Source organism: Diadema antillarum, unplaced genomic scaffold, assembly GCF_040938485.1.
Source record: "Diadema antillarum isolate AM-2024a unplaced genomic scaffold, OU_Dant_1.0 seq00001619_RagTag, whole genome shotgun sequence".
NCBI lineage: Eukaryota > Metazoa > Echinodermata > Echinoidea > Diadematoida > Diadematidae > Diadema > Diadema antillarum.
The window spans coordinates 655,204-673,702 of NW_027272331.1; the positions used below are offsets into that span (position 1 = coordinate 655,204).

Consider the following 18,499-nt stretch of genomic DNA (forward strand, 5'->3'; position numbering starts at 1 on the left):
GAAGGCTCAAAATACATCTACATACAGCTACTTTGTTCATGAAAAAGCATACACTTTGAAACCGCCAGGGCTTGGATTTGGGCTTTTGCCTGATAACAGGCATCCCTGTAATTCTTATTAATTGAAAGTTCCAGAAAAAAAAAAATGATTGAAAAAAAAAAGCAAAGTATGCCAAGAGATTTGCAGATTGACACACTTTGAATATTTGAAAATGAAACCTGCCTCCAGCACCACTTCATGGCGGAGGCATAAAAAACAAAACAAAAACAAAACATGTTTACTGCTTGCATACTTAGGACCAACTCCCATCCCCCTCCAAAAAAAAACCCAACAACAACAATTGTACACATAGATAAATGTGCACACGTACATCACAAACATACATATACATCCAATTTATAAGCCTACATTCCATCATGACACACATCAAAACAATACCACTGACAAAGACAGTGGCATACATGGCACTGCATGTTTCAATGGCCTCTCGGCAAATAACACTTCCAGCAAACCACACAAAGAGTATTGATACCTCTCAGGAAAATTAAAAGCTTTCTAGCTAATGTTGCTATACCACTACTCATGAAAAAAAAGGGGGATTCCCCCATGCATCACTAATGGCCTGTTCATCAGCCAAGGCTAATGTACCAATGGCTACAGACAAAGTGCATCGACTGAGCTGTGAGGTGAATACTCAGTATGGATCAGAGCCTTTGAGGTAGATAGGCCCTAACAGAGATGGAACACACACACAAAAAAGTATTCTTACAAATTTACTGGAAAGGGAAATTTGAAATTAGTATTGGTAACATATGCTTGGAAATGCTGCCTTCAATAAGAAATATTCATTCATTCATTCATTCATTCATTCTTTTTTTCAGCTAAACAAAACACAGAATAAAACAGAAAATTATAACATGGGCATATGTTATAATTTAATAATATAATATATTATAATAAATATGTCATAATATAAGTGTAAGCAGATATATAATATATATATATATATATATATATATATATATATATATATAGTCATTAACATAAAATTGACATAAAATTGATATAAGATTATTGTTTCTAGTTTGCTATTTACTCTCGATGTAAATACTCAACTCTTGTAATCGTTCATATTATAAACATATCATCAGTTTTACAGATAGAAAATCATCCTGGTATGATGTGCTGTATGAACAATTTGTGATCTTCAAGTTCCTCCACAATAGCTCATATGGAACACACTAAAAAGTATTCTCACAATACTGAAAAGGGAAGATTACAACTAGTATTGGTAATCCTGCATGGAGTATGCTTGGAAAATCTGCCTTCAATAGGAAATATAAGCATGAGCAGATATACGTGCTTATTAAAGGGAGGCAGTCCTGAGAATTTTCACGGTACTGATAATTAAGAAGAGTAAAAAATATAACCTTTCACCAGTTTATACACGTGGAAATCAAACACTGTCTCCGTACGCGATTTTTGAAAAATTATTCCTGCAAGCGATCGTGTAAGAGCCTGCAAAAAGGTGCAACGTCATTGATGCCCATTTCACTAAGTTGACAGCCGTGCCTCAGAAAACCAATTTAAGCGTTCAAAATGATCATATCTGATTTTGTCATAAAATGTGACAATATGTGGTTTTATTATTTCAAACAGAATATTTCAAGCTTATTTACATATATAATTAATATAAAATAAAATTGTAAACATGAATTGATAAATATTTTAAAATCAAATATGACATCAAATAGGCACTGTCCTTTTCGAGCTTCCGTCTGTGTTGCATACTACTTTGCGTACAAACCACTCTCGCGCGCATTCTTTATCATGCTCCTTCGTAACTGAGTTTGGCGTTCAAACCGAAGATTACCTGGGCATAAGAAACTCGAATTCTTCAAAGAAAATATTGTTTCTACCTCGATATTTATGTAAGTACTCAGATATTAAACGAATATGACTTCTACCGGGCAGGGTAAAAACAGGGGGCCGCAGGAATATGATTTCGCTCCACTGTGCCGTGCAGCAGGTCCAGTCGGCGCTGGCAGTGGCACTGTACTGCAGTCCAACCCCAGCTGCAGCCCAACCGTAAATGAAACATAGCTAGCCACTTTCCTTACCTCTCTACGCTTCCTTTCCTCGGTTCTTTTCGAAGTCGATGCTTGAGGTGTTTCTGTTTTATAACTCATATGAGCAAATATGGTCGGGATTGCATCTGGCTTCAGGAGTTTTCTCGGTTTATAACCGAGGGCCACAGCCTGCCGGTCCACGTCAAAACATGCTTCTCAAATGGTCCTCGCATAGGTCTACAACACAATATTGAGAATGCTTTAAGTTTTATGTTCGGCTTCGTTGTACCGAGATTTCTCAGCCATACAGTGCACCTTTCATGATCCTTTTGTGGGTCTGGGATGGAAAAAACGATTTCCCTGTCCAATTTTCTCTACGATTTGAGCAAAACACTGCTTGACACATCGGCATGATGAAAGATAGCCCGACCAGACGACGCCGAATGCGGTCGCTCCTCTAGTGTAAATAAATGTGTAGAAGCGTTTCTATGTACGTACTAGAACATAGACAGCTAACTGCATGCACGGCGACAGGGCTGCAGCTGCACTGTAATAGACTGGAAACGCGCAAAGGGCAAACCGGGGAATCTACCGTAGATCTAGTAGTACCGTCCACACGTGTACAGTGCGAATATACAATACACAATACATACACACACACACACACACACACACACACACACACATACACACGCACAGTACGTAAAAACAATGTCAAATACTAGTAGCCATCGCCTTCTTCATGCATCCGGGTAACTAGGGAGCGTACGCATAACGAGCAGAACACGGCTGGGAAGAGTTGTGCCTCAGTGACGTCTGACTCTCGCCAAGACTTGCTCATTAGCATATTCACCATGCAGATTCACACTTTTTCAACCAAAATTTACGAGCTTATTTGGTGATTTGAAAGTTTCTTTTTAGTGAAAGTAGTTCATTGGAGGTACCAACAACAACATATTTTTTTTCAAATTCGTGAGGACTGCCTCACTTTAACATAAAATTGATACAAAACTATGGTTGCTAGTTTGCTGTCTACTGAAGATGTGAACACTCATCTCTTGTAAATATTTCTTATAAATACACATACCATCGTATCTAATCAGAGAAGATTGTTCTGGTATGTTGTGCTGCATTATGAAAAATTTGTGATCTTCCTCCACTTTTACTGATGTGTTTAATAGCAGCTTGACCCATTCTTTGCCAGGGACTTTGGACAGTGTGTGCAATGCTATAGGGTTACTTTATGCCAATCAGTACTCCGAGCACCCAAAAAAGTTACAGTGGTCATGAGGTTCACTATGGGGAGGGAAAGAGGGAGTAACAGGATACAATTTTGATTTGTAGACAAGAAGATTAATTATAATTTTAATAGTAAGTCTTCCTTTTCTTTGTTTGGCTCAAGACACATGGTTGACACCATTTGCTGACTGCTGCAAGGCACCTGTGGCAAATTATAATTGGTCAGGAAAATTTGCCCGTTTTCTGGTGTGGGTATGTGTGCACCAATTCACTGGGTTAGCACCCTGCTCTTTGCAATGAATGAATGATATGGGATCTTTATAAACATGCAAGAGTTGTGACTCCCTCACACACGGCACCCCCATTAAATGTCCTATCCGAGAGAGAGAGTGTTTTTGCCTTGTACCAGAGGGGATGGCATGAATACACACAACGTTGCTCAGTTAGACTCAACAGAAATTGAACCCAAGCCATTTGAGTGCATGACAGATGCACTAATGGCTATGGAGTAAAGTCATATGGACCTGTTGAACAAAAAAAAATTGCACACTCTGAATGAAAAAAAAAATGAATCAACCTAGCCATACCAAGAGGAAACTATAGCATATTACGAGTATAAGCCCAAGGTTTTCGGCTAGCAATATGTTTGAAATCACTTTTGTAAGATGGCCTGGTACCTGTATATTTGACTGTTGGTGTAAAATAAAGAGAAGATAAAAACTTGTCTTCTAACAACATTGTGTTCAAATTAGCACACTGACAAATTGCTCTCGGTCGATGCACCACACTTTGTACTCTTCAAAGTTCATTTGGGGTCAAAAAGAACTTTTTAAAAGCACATGATTTGCATGACCTCAAGTTACATTCAGTTAATGGAATGAACCACACCCATTCAGTTCACAGCCTATGGAAAGGGCATGGAAACAAATAGAAAAAAAAAAGAAGAATAAACTTATGGCTGGGAAACGTAATCCACAATGGTACAAGCACTCACCTCCTTCCAGAGTGCATCTAACGTTCACCGGAGGACGCTGCAAAAAATCCTTGAGCAAGTGGACGGCAATCCGATCCCGCAATCTGCAATCGTTAAAAGAGGCGGGTAGAAAACCAATATCAGCATTAATCAAGACACTCGAGTACAGGCACACCCCCCAACAAAATGAGTTAACCAGTCGACTGCCGATGGGGGACTCAGGGGATGATTTGGGGTGAGGCTAATGACACAGGTGCATAATTCCCATGTGAGTATTCAACTCATTCACCTTACCCCCCCCCCCCCCCCAATCATTTGGGATGATGTGGTAATTGCCCTTACAGTTAGCATATGGCAATTCCACCATGAATCAATTAAGCAGCTGACTGCCAGACAAGAGATTCCTTAAGAGTGGGGCATGTTAAAATAAATGCTATTTCAAAAACAGTGCGTATTCAATGACTTAATCCACAGCCTGTCATACATAATAATTCACCTTAGAGAAAAATGCATTGGGTACTCTGTCCCATTCCACAATGAGTGTTAGGGGAAGACGTCATGCAATAATTTCCTCCATACTTGCTAAGTTCTGATTTTTGTTGCAGTATTTACATTGTTACAGATGCATCACACAAAGAAACATGTAAATGTGAAAGCCACAACAGCGATAAATGAAAGTATCAATTTAATATGCTGGTGTATTCACTATTGCTAAAATGATATATTTTCTGTGCCATCTCATCTGTTAAGGTCTCTTTTTTTTTTACTCTAACAGGCTATCCAATGTCTAGTTTAGCATCAATGAACATGATTTGTTCACATACACTGTACTGCTCAACTAATGCCTCTTGTACAACTGTATGTATCTAATGTATGAATGTGTATTTTATCATTTTGATGGCATCATACAAGCTAGATCATACAATCTGTTTAAAAGGAGTATAATACACATTCTACAGTATACAAGCTCAAATTTGTGAAAAATAAAACGCTCTTCACAAAATATTTCATGATTGCAACTATCCACACCATCTTAACCCGTTGAGGACTAGTCCCAAGTACTCTCTAAAAAAAATCGAGTGAATACAAAAAAGAGTGCATTTAGAGTGAAATTGGAGTGAATTTTGAGTGAAAATGTTCATTTTCACTCGTTTTAGAGTGACCCCAGGGATCACTCCAAAATCTTCGAGTGATCCTTGAGGTCACTCCAAAATGAGTGAAAATGAACATTTTCACTCAAAATTCACTCCAATTTCACTCTAAATGCACTCTTTTTTGTATTCACTCCTTTAAGAGTGAATATTTTCACTCGATATTTTTTAGAGAGTATACTTGGGCAGGCATCCCTGGGAAACATGTTACAGCAAAATCAGCTCGTCCTAAATGGGTTAACATGATGTACATGCACAGCATGAAATGTGCTACTTCACATTCTTTCCTTTGAATCACAATTTAGCAGTTAAAAATGTGGTTTTCTTTCAACATCTGTGTATGTAACGAAAGACGTAATTTAGTCTCTCATGATTTTCTCATATATCTTCAATGTAAGATATTTGATGAACACAACTGTCCACTCAAACTTGCCATGGTGTGTACATGCACAGCATGAAATGTGCTATTTCAAATTCTTTCCTTCGAATCATGATTTAGCAGTTAAAAATGTGGTTTTCTTTGAACAGTTCTGTGTATGTAACTAAAGATGTAATTTAGTCTCTCATGATTTTCTCATATTTCTTCAATGCATGATATTTGATGATCACAACTGTCCACCCCAACTTGCCATGGTGTATACATGCACAGCATGAAATGTGCTACTTGAAATCTTTACCTTTTCGAATCATGATTCAGAAGTTGATAATGTGGTTTTCTTTCAACAGGTCTTGGTATGTAACAAAAGACATAATTTAGTCTCTTATGTTTTTCTCATTTTATCTTCAATGTATGACATTTGATGATCACAACTGTCCACTCCAAACTTACGAAGGCGAAATGCAAAGCACAAAGTATGCTCCTCGAAATTCTTTCCTCTGAATTATGATGTAGCAATTAAAATTGTGGTTTTTCTTTCAATCTATCAAAACAAAAGATGTTATTTAGTATCTGATGTGTTCCTTCCATCAAGATTTGACATATGCACAGACTTACATCAACAAGCTCGGGACATGATGGGGCACTAATTGATGTTTCCCTTGTATTCACTGTCTAAGAACATTCCTTTATTCTTGATCATAATCTTGAAGGATAAGAAGTACGTGACTGCTGCTCTTATGTTGCAGACAGGCGTGTTGTATGCATTCATTTTATGATGACTGGCAAGAGATGAGAATGATGGGGGGGTAGGTGGGGTGAGTCTAGGGCCCCCTTTTCTGCTTCACTGAAGATAATGTTCACATAAAGTCTCCTCTTTCACCCATTTAACTGTCTTCTCCCCCCCCCCCCCCCCCCCCCACCTTACCTATTTCATACGGGAACCTGGTGGCCTGCGTATTAAGTCTACGGGCATTTAAGAATTCAGTATGAAATGGATTAACATCTCACTGATGTGAAGAAGATGCTCCACATCATTTTGCAGGGGACCACTTCTGAAGCATACCACTGACTCATGTGTCTACGACTCCCTGGTGAAGCATAGCATGAAGCACATACCACATTCCCCCCCCCCCCACCCCACCCTCCCCCAGTGCATTTCATCCACTTTTCCAGATTCCACGGGTAGTTGGATTCCACTGCTCAACATCCGCAGACAATCTTCTTGCAATTTAAACTGAAGAGCACTTGAAATTTGCTTCACAGTGGAGGAGAACCCCCTCCAAAAAAAGTAAAATGAATGAATAAATAAATTCATCAAAGATAAGACCAGTCATCACTGTGTTCGGAGGATGAAAGCTGTTTTAAAGGTAGAAACCTGAATCTACCCTTAATCACGGAGAGATGTTGTGCAAAATACTAGCCTCTTCTAGGTCTGATTATTAAAAAGTGTTAATAAAAAACTCTGTGAAGGATTGCTTTGTAGAGCATTGATATGTACAAAGGGATTTGTGGGATTCTTCCATACTACAAAGATTTTCCAGAAGGCAAAAGCAAGTGTCAGGAATGACTCAAGTTTATGTGCGTAGATTTCAACGATAATTTTTTGTGACAAATCTTTGTATGAAATACTTCCATTCACATTCAAATTGTATGCTTGTCATTTGCCTTTTCTTTACTCTTTTCATTTTATTTGGTTTTGTTCGTGTGTGTATAATGTGTGTGTTGTACATACACACTATATATGCATCATTATTTTGTTGGTTCTTTTTTTTGTGTGTGTGTGTTTTTTTTTTTGGGGGGGGGCATATTGTGAGAATTAGACAAGATGGATCAACACATTACTGATATTTTGATGGGAATGCTTTTGACTCTGTGTGATGTGAGCAATGAAAATGTCTATTGGGTTTGCTAGCCCACAATAGGGCAGTTTGGGTTAAAGGGCCCTTAAATGGGAGGAAATTCCATGTGTTCACTATAGACAGGTGGTTGTTATAAACACGTTGTCACTTCACCAGGTTTGACTCACTGTATTACAACTGTATGGTAAATATTACAACATGAAAGAATAATGACAAAATACAAACACTAATACACACATGATATGTAGGCTACATGCACCCATTTTGCCCCATTTTCCTGCCGAGATATCAGATCACTTTAGCAGCCTTATGACGTCATTTTTGCATCAGAGAGTGGAAGGAATAGTGCAAAACAACCACGGTAATTTAGTGGCTGGTAGTTAAAGGGATAGTATAGTTTTGGTTCGATGGGAATGCAGTTTCAACTTTTTACAAGATAATTGGAAACATCTCATATGAAATAATAAAGAACATACAACTCTAAAAGGAACTATACAGTTTATTTGGTGGGAAAATCTGTTTTGAAATAGCCGAGATATCCAGAAACAAAGAGGTCCTCATAAAAGGTGGGTCCCACCTTTTATCTGAACCACTTTGTTTTACTTTGCGTTTTAATATCTCAGCCCTTTTGACCAGTCCATTGGGGTGCCTTTGAAGCCAGCATTCATTGGGATGTACGCTGTATGTGTGTGCATTGTTACATCACAATGATTAGCTGTCACATGGCACCTGCTTTCTTCTATGTTGCTCATGTGCACAATTGACCCAAACTTTGAGAACTGAAACTTTAAGAAGTTAATTGGCTGCCAGTGTGAATGGATGAGCAAAGTTTGCAAAGAGTTCTCAAAGTTTAAACTTCAAGAAAATCTGCTAGTGTGACTGTAGCTACAGAAAGGTAAACTCATGCTCATCACTGATATGTTTGAGCTTTGATCTTCCCATAATCTAGCTGAACTGATCGAGCAATTTGTGGATTAATGACACTTTCTATCATAGAATGTCTTGCTCCAATAGCATCTCATAACGACCATAAACAGACTGTATACACTTCAATGAGATTTTACGAGAATGCAGGGAATCTTACACAAAAAGGATTCCTAAAGATGCTCACCATTCTTTTAAACCCGTTGGAGTCTAATCCCGAATATACTCAAGCAGGTGTCTATGGGAAACGTGTGTTACAGCAAAATTAGCTTGTCCTCAATGGGTTAACATTCTCCTGTTGATAACTGAGGACTCTTATATCACAAGAGTGTCTTTGAGTCCCTTTGAGAATACCTAGCTATCAGTCTTTTCCCAAAAATTGTATGAGCTGTTAACCATGTAGGCCCTACTCTTCTTTCTCTCTCTTTTTTTTTTTGGGGGGGGAGGGGGGGCATTAAGTGCAAACAGACTGATTAAATTGTAAGAATTAGACCTAAATGTCTATCCTTTCAAAATCCATTCCTTACAAGACTATGACTTTCCCATAGACTTTGTTCTAGATGCACCATGTTTCTCTATTGGCAATGGGTTGATCTTGTGACAGTGAGGCAAGACTACAGCTTTATTCCACACCTAACAGTCATAAAATGCAACCTGAGTTAAGCGGGGTTCCCACTATCGTGCGATCCATTGCGAACGCCACGATTGGACATTCGTAACTGATCGTGGAAATTTTGTTGAACTCGTCTGAAATTTCACGTTTGGATACGAGGTTATGCGAGTCAATACGTGTTGGTACGCTTGGATGCGATATGGTCACGATTGGTCTATTTCAAGCGATACGATCTGTCACGATCTGGTCTGCCGTTCAAATACGATCCGACAGGATTGTCCTGATTGAATTCACGATTGGTACCGATCTAACATGACCATTACGATCAGGAACTCCGATCTGGTACGTGCAGCAACGTACTGATACGTTCCAATACGAATACCGCGAACCAATACAGGCTGCGGAGATAAGATACAATATCTTTTACGATCGGGATCAAAAGCGACCCCCATTTAAGGCGCGATTGGACCCGAATGGGAATATTATAGTCCGGCTGACGATGGATTTCATTGTTTCCCTTAAATTATGCAGAGTGATTAGGCCTATCAATTTTATCCACAACCATTGATGATGGCAAGGCTTGACAGGTTGACGATATGATGACAACGTAACCTTTGCAGTATTGCTATAAATGACGATTATGTTATCAGAGAGAAAGTAGCACCCAGGCCAGCCATAACCTCAGATATTCCCTCTTCTAATATTAAACATAAAGAAATTAATAGATTATTAAATCGACATGCCCACCCTCCCCCTCACACACACAAAAAAATGAAATAACGACCCAAATACATAAGATCAGATGATTGCCCAGAAAAAAACCCAGCAAGACGAAATGACCTTTCTCTCCAATACATGAAGAAAATAATTATATGATGGAAGCTAAGAAAGAGGATGGGATCATTTTGAATGTTATGTAACATAGTATTATGTGTTATAATAAACGCTCGATATAAGAAAGTTGGCCGAATGGATAGTATTGCTTATGTGTTCGATTTCATATTCGCAAAGTGTATGTATCATATACCTTTTTATTTCAAAATGTCGTTATCTCATGGGTTATTAAAAGTTTGGTTTATTCGGCTTGATTTAGTGTTTTACTTAACAATTTTTAACATAACTGATACACACACATAACAGAAAAGTGACTCCCTAATCAAAATGATGTCACTTTTTAACAAAAAAGGAGGTTTTACGCAAAATTATTTCGCAGGGGTATATTGCTACACTTATTGAATAACTAACTGTGAAAAATAATAAGAGTGATCTTCATTGTCATAATCATACGGGTGATCTCACATCCACGGCAATGGTCACTTTTACATTTGCAGTAATAATGAGAGTTGAAAATAACCACTTTCCTCTAAAATTATGCTCTACCAAACATACAAAATAAGACATTGAAAAGTGTCAAAATAGATGTAAAGGGGTCAAACGATGGCTGATGAAACAACAACTCTTAATTACTATGTACCTTACACAAACAGCAGGATACTGCACCCCCCAAAAAAACCTCTATAATATACGTTTAACAATTAACCATTTGCCTTTGATACGTACCCATTCAAGCACGATTCATTAAATTATTCTCATCTCTGTACTGACGTTAGTCAATACGTGCAGACATATACAATTGCCATTTTATTTTTGCTCATTTTTTGTTTTTGTTACAAAAGTTATCCCATATCCTGTTTTGTGTGTCTGTATAATGGCAATAATAATTCATTATTGAAAACATCATTAACATAATGTACGAAAACATCTAACAATCTGTAATACAACTTTCATTTTATGAAATCATTAAAAAAAATGATTTTGATACACTGTAAAAACATCGGTGTTAGATTTAACACCATGGGTGTTAAATCTAACACCAATCAAACTTCAATAGAGGACCACACCCACAGGTGTAGAAAATGCACTGTAATGGTGTTGAAAAGTGTTCACCTGACACTTCGTGGTGTTAATTTGACACTGTACCTGGTGTTATTTTGACACTGTACTGGTGTTAATTCAAAAATGGCACCACATGGTGTTGATTTGATATTTGTTGGTGTTAATATCAATGGTTTAACACCCGTCCAGCTTCAATAAGAGACCACACCAGCTGGTGTTACTGTGGTGTAAATTAATTTTCAAATTTTTTCAAAAATTTAGTATTTTAATGTAAAATTCTTGATCGTCTTGTTATAAACTAAAAATCAACAAGAAGTGCAGTTACTAAGAAACTCTTCAAAAAACAGTTTTATATTTGAAAATGACACCCGGCGGTGTTGATTTAACACCATAAATGAGCACCGAAAATTTAACACCAGCTCGGTGTTCACTATTTAACACCGGACTTTTTGCAGTGTAATGTACCTTAAAAATTACGACAATTAAACCCCACACCGTCATACAATTTACCGTTTGGAAATAATCTAAAGATGCAGGCTACCACCTATCAAAATACAAAATAAATATAATTTATGAGTAAAATAAGGGCAAATGGGCAAAAAATAATAATAATGATAAGCGGAAGTAAAGTGAAAAAGTCGATCCCGATCAACACGATTAAGAAGCACGATTACAAGAGATTTGCTGCGTTTGGATACGATCCTAGACGATCTGATGCGATGATCACGATCAAAAACTAATCGTGTTAATCGTAGAAAAATTTTGAACCGTCCAAAATTTTCCTACGATTAACGCGATTGCCACGATTGACCTTAAGATCTGATACAATCTGATAAGACCATCACGCTTGCTGCACGATTAAGACCACGATTTCAATCGTGGCGCCAATCGTGATAGTGGGAACCCCGCTTTAAGGATAGAAACAATCAAATGTAAAAATGTTACTCAGTATAATCAATGTTAAGTATTGCTTAATATACAAAATGTGATCAATAGTTATACTAAAATTGTTTCTAGAATAAACCATCTACAGTTACGGTTTTTGAGAAAAAATTGATATATCATTGTATTTCAGGCTTTATTGTGAAATGTTTATATGCTAAGATGTTTTGTGATACAACTGATCTGCACATATACAGACCCTTTTATAACTGGTATCAAAGTCATCAAATTTAATCTTTATTGTATGGTATGTACATATCCATAGTATCTATAGTATATATCAAGGAAGAGTAGACATCACATATGTGACCCGCTACAACAAAATGATCCTAAAGTCGGGCGAGGTCAATTATTTGAAAATTGCATGGCATAATTTCCTAATCTTTCTGCTTTAAATTGATATATAACACATCTTATAAAAATACATTGTAATCGGCTGTGGAGATATCGATGTTTAAAAGAGAGCATGACGAGACGTCTGAGAAATCACTGTTTCGAGAAAAGCACCCTAAAAGTTTTCCTTGCGACGCAATCGCGATCAAGGGACACGCAAGTCAGTTTTCACCTCCGGACAATAGAAGGCAAGCCCTAGCAACTCCCGAAATGCTCATTCAAGCACAGCGTCGGCGGTCTCCTCACCGACCAATCAGTGACCAGGATGCCAGGAGAAGCGGCTGGGCATAGCGCACCCCGCCTGCACGCACCAGTCGACTGGGCAGTGTGTGAACTTCACGCTTCGGTTAGCGGCAAGCAGCAAACTGACCAATGAGATCACTCTGGTCGTTGTTAGGGGCGGAGCCTATCTGTGGCGCTCAATCCAAATTTTGGAACCAGTTTCTGCTTCGTTGAAACGCCAAAAAAAAAATGGCCCAGAAAAACGCTATTTGTTGGTCTTTCCTTTCACCATTTTGCTTCAAAATGTCGACAGATGATAGAAGATAGGTCAGACTACAATAATACAGACTACAGAAAATCGTAAGTTCACCAATTTTGATGCTCTGACTTCAAACTTGATTTTCACGGCTTCGACCGCGCGCGACTTTAGGACCCTTTTGTTGTAGCAGGTCACATATATTCACTATAGCATTGATGATAATCAAGTGATAACAATAAAACAATCCAACTCAAATGCTACCTGTATCTGAACTCTGGATGTGATAATAAAATTTGCAATGTGAGATGTCTCACTGCTGTATGACTTGTTGTATAATATATTCAGCAGACATGTAAATGGTGTATGTGGAGCCTTGAAGAGCCATCCAGAAAGGGTCAGTTAACATTACAGTCTCAGGATACCAAGATGATACTCTGGAAGATATGAAATATGTGTAGAGTGAGAGAAAGATATTATTATGTATACATAGAGAAATAGAGAACAAGAAGGAGACAAAGAGATTCACAAAGAGACTGACAGACAGGCAAGACAGACAGACAAGGTTGACAAGACAGACGAATGGGTCAACAGGGATACAAACAGACACATAAAGAGATTGACAGACAGACAGACAGACAGACAGGTTGGGAAGACAGATGGACAGGTCAGCAGGAATACACACAGACACACAAAGAGATGGACAGACAGATAAAGACAGGCAAGCAGGTTGGCAAGACAGATGGACAGGTCAACAGGCATACACACAGACACACAAAGAGATGGACAGACAGACAGGCAAGCAGGTTGGCAAGACAGATGGACAGGTCAACAGGCATACACACAGACACACAAAGAGATGGACAGACAGACAGGCAAGCAGGTTGGCAAGACAGATGGACAGGTCAACAGGCACACACACAGACACACAAAGAGATGGACAGACAGACAGGCAAGCAGGTTGGCAAGACAGATGGACAGGTCAACAGGCATACACACAGACACACAAAGAGATGGACAGACAGACAGGCAAGCAGGTTGGCAAGACAGATGGACAGGTCAACAGGCATACACACAGACACACAAAGAGATGGACAGACAGACAGGCAGGCAGGTTGGCAAGACAGATGGACAGGTCAACAGGCATACACACAGACACACAAAGAGATGGACAGACAGACAGGCAAGCAGGTTGGCAAGACAGATGGACAGGTCAACAGGCATACACACAGACACACAAAGAGATGGACAGACAGACAGGCAAGCAGGTTGGCAAGACAGATGGACAGGTCAACAGGCACACACACAGACACACAAAGAGATGGACAGACAGACAGGCAAACAGATGAACAGACAAACAGACAGATAAACTGACTTACAGGCAGACAGACACACACAATGTGATGGAAACGATTCAGGATGTTTATGGCAGTGAAGTAGCATAAGCAGGGGAGAAAATCAATTATACGTGTCTACACCATATGGCATAATCTAAGAATATTTGTTAGAAGAGCTCACTAAAAGCAAATGGCTTGTACACTGTAAATCTGTCAGAAAAGAAAAAAAAATGAAATATAATGTCAGGATAAAATGTGTGAAGGTTTCAAGATAGCATCCTGTCCCAAATGTTACCAGCATATATACGACATTAATGGGATCGTACGGTTTTGGTTTAGACCTAATTTCAGGTTTCTAACATTTTTTGGTGAGATAATGAGAAACCTCTTACGAAATATGAAAGAGCATGTAATTCTCTGAGGAATCCAACGTTTATTTGATGAAAATTGGTTTTGGAATGGCTGAGATATCCAAAAATGAGCGATTCTTATAGAGTGTGGGACCAACACTTTATTACGATCGCTTTGTTTTACTTTGTTTTTGGATGTTTCAGTCATTCTAAACCCGATTTTCATCAAATAAACTTTGAATTCCTCTTAAAATGGTATGCTCTGTACTATATTATAAGTGTTTTCTTGGTATCTCGCAAAAAGTTAAGAGCCCAATTCTCATCTCCACCAATACTGTACCATCCCTTTAAGAAGATGAAAGAGGCAACAATGAAGGATGTAAAAATCTAAAAGAAGACAATTAGATTTGAAACAGATGAGATGGATGGATTGTCTCAGAGTACAGTGACATTAAGTACTTCAAAACCAGAAATTTTGGCAGGGATGAGATTTTTCACGCATTTTGCGAAGAGTAAAGATTTGTGAAAGTAAGATGCACATGAAAGTTTATCATCCACACACCAATGTATCGAACACCAGTGGTTAGCAATTTGTGAAAGTTTCACGCAGTGAAAATGGCCGCCTGCTCAAATTAATGGAAGTTTCATGTCGCAAATGTTTTTAGTTTTACAGTATTTGTTCGTTTGGCCTGATGCATCAAACCTCAAACGCTTTCGCACTCAAAATGCAGCAAACAATATGTGCTGCCATCATAACTTGATGAGATTCACACTCGAGGGAAAATTACTACAAGATAGAATTAGATCTTGAATGAGCTCATGTTGGTATAAATTGGTGAGTTGGTGAGCTATATGAAATGAGAATGAATGGAAAAGAAAGTGTGATGACCCCATGCAACACTTCAGAAGGGACTTCTGTAATCTGTGTAAGTGAATCAGTGAAGATTCATTCATTCATTCATTCATTTACTCATTCATTCATTCATTCATTCATTCATTCACTTTTCCATCTCCAACAACATATAAATGTGTAAATTTAGAGAAATAAGTGCATATCTATACAACAAACAGCATTTAAACATATGCACTGAATAAGGAAGGTGAAAACGGCTCATGAGTATGTGAAGATGTGGTGAAGCCTTCACTGTGGAGCAGTAAGAGGATGCTACCTTCTGAATTTTTGGCGAGTGGTTCATTTCAAAATGTGATAGGACACGTCACTGGCATTTTAATGACCCATCGAAAACCTCATGATTAACACTCTTTGCTTGAGTACTTATCTGGGGTATTAATAAACAGATAAATGAACCGAAAACATGTCTGCACTATAAATCTAGGACAGCACGCATAATGGAATGATATACAGATTCATGCTCCTTTCCTGCAGAAAGTAATGCTAATGGTTAAACAAGGGTAAAAGAGACATCCTAAAAAGTATTTTCATTGGTTTCCAAATATGGAATTGGTGTGTCCTATTTGAGATAAGAGAGACTGCTGATATAATTTTCAGAATATCAATTAAAGATTGTCTTAGATGTCACTTTTATTAGGCACTCAAGAAAACAGTGTATAGAAAAGATAGGGGAGTTTTCAGAATACCACCACAGGTTTTTATGATACCAGGGGCCCGTTTCATAAAACTTGTCATCAGTGACAAGTTGTCATAGATGTGACAAGCCACTGAAATCCTTGCATCTGATTGGCTGAGAGCAAATTTGTCATAGAAATGTGGCAGTTGTCACGATAACAAGTTTTATGAAATGGGCCCTAGGTTACCTAGGTATGTATGGTGAAATGCAAGTCAGAGTCAAATGAAGTGAGATTATCCTGCATTACATATACATAAATACCTCTACCTCTACCTCTACATGAGACATAAGCACACACACACACACACACACATATCTATATATATAATATATATATGTATATATATACACATGTAATACATATACATATACATTGTACATACATATACGTATGTTACATACATATATACGTATACATATACTTGTACATATACATATATAGATACTTTTATATGTAAAAATATAGGTATATATATATATGCATAGATTATGGACATTCAAAAACGTAACTGTACTCATATTTCTGTATACAAATGTGTGTACAGTAGTTGTGCATTTCAGAGTATCCAGATGCATTTTTTTTGGCTTTGAGACAGAAGATGATGACGGAAAAAAAAAAAACTCCAATAAATCTGTCAAGTTATTGACTGTCAGGTCCAATATTGCCTGTTAATGATGAAGTTGGGATCGTTGGCTCCAACAGAAATATTGACCCATCTGGGGGGAGTTCTTTAATCATTACGAAGTAAAACATTCGACAAACAAAATACTAGTATGGATCCCAAAAAAACCTCGGCCAGTAGACAAGTTTGTTTTGGAGTTAATCTCTGCCGATAAACAAACGTCTCGCATTGGGTCAACAGAATTGCATTTCACCAATCAGGCAGGATAATCGCCCAGACATTTGTCACAATGACGATAGAGATCCCATTGGGAATGAGCCAGCTCCCATCGTGAATCAAAAGCTGCGCCGAAATCTCTGGACTTTAAAGTATTTGTCCTCCGTATCCAGACAAGGCAAAATTAGCTTCTTTCACTTTGACAAAATATTCCCTTGTTTCTTGATTTGAGATGAGCTTAGAAATGTGGGTGGTTCCAGTATAGTGCCTCATATAAGACTTTCACAATTATTACTTGAGAAACAGCATGGGGAGGGGGGGGGGGGTTTGGTTAAGCATGCTACAGTGCCATGCCATATCTTCACAGATAATATTGTCTATGGAGTGTGGTAGTACATTATCCACATTTTACTGGGCTACTGTCTTCAATATTTGGGTTGGTGATTGCAGAGTGCATTGCAAATAATCAACTTTGTCCTTCTGCATCTATCCAACAGTAGACAAGAAGGCTAGTTTATCATGATGAACAAGGAAAGTTCAGGCATACGTACGTAGTTCCAAGTCAGTAATTTGTTAGTTCTAGTCTGGTACTGACTACAGTGCTGCATGTTTATGAGGCCATACTATCATTTTTTTTGTCTGAGTTTTCCAACTTTGCCTTAGTCTGCTTTCTTGTTCTGGAATTATTTCACTTCATCTGGTTGCTACTTTTGATTGGATATCAATACCACAATGACCGGAGACAATTTGATTTCCTTTCTTGTTATTTTCATTTTGCAGGTTTAATGGATAGTACAAGTTTTCAGCTGACAGTGCTTATAACACAGAGATTGCCAAAAGTGCTTTAAGAGCAAATCGGTTGCCTTTTTCAACTCTTGTATAATCTTTGAGATATGCCCAATATGTTGAAATCCCTTTGTGAACTGAGAAACATATTGTAACTTGCCATGCTTTTCCGCCAGCATTCAGTTGATTCCTCCAAACTTTACCTAATTGTACGTCAGCTAGTCCTCTCAGGCATAATTTGAACATGAATCAGTCCAACATGAAGGCAATGGTGACTCATATGGGATTAAGGGGAGTAGGTAATCTCTGTTCAAAGGCAGTTAATTTTCAGACATCCGTGTCAACTAGCAAAGAATGCACTCAAAAACAGTCATGACGCCTGGTGAACATAGCACAGTAAAGATTAACCCGTTGAGGACAGACTGATTTTGCTACAACGTGCATTTCCAATAGACTCCTGCCCTAGTATACTCGGGACTCGTCCTCATGACAATGGGTTAAAGATGAAAAAGACAGTGTAATGTCATCAGCATAAAGCAGTGTTCAGTTGAAAATAAGAAGCAATGATTGAACCACATGTCACATAAGACAGAAAGCGGTTAACAAAACAAGTGATACACAAAACAGAAAAAAAAAATAGTTTATAAAAGACTAATACTGATTACATACTGATTATGATAGG

General features: G+C 38.1%; 1 protein-coding gene across 1 annotated transcript in view; it reads right to left on the minus strand.

Moving 5' to 3' along the window:
• The window catches only part of LOC139711151 (potassium voltage-gated channel subfamily KQT member 1-like), a 321,837-nt gene extending 317,451 nt beyond the window's left edge, over positions 1-4,386 (minus strand). The window contains exon 1 of the mRNA XM_071623068.1: positions 4,303-4,386. The gene's annotated coding sequence lies outside the window, so the exon portion shown is untranslated. The remainder of the gene's footprint in view (positions 1-4,302) is intronic.
• Between the last annotated feature and the right edge of the window lie 14,113 nt (positions 4,387-18,499).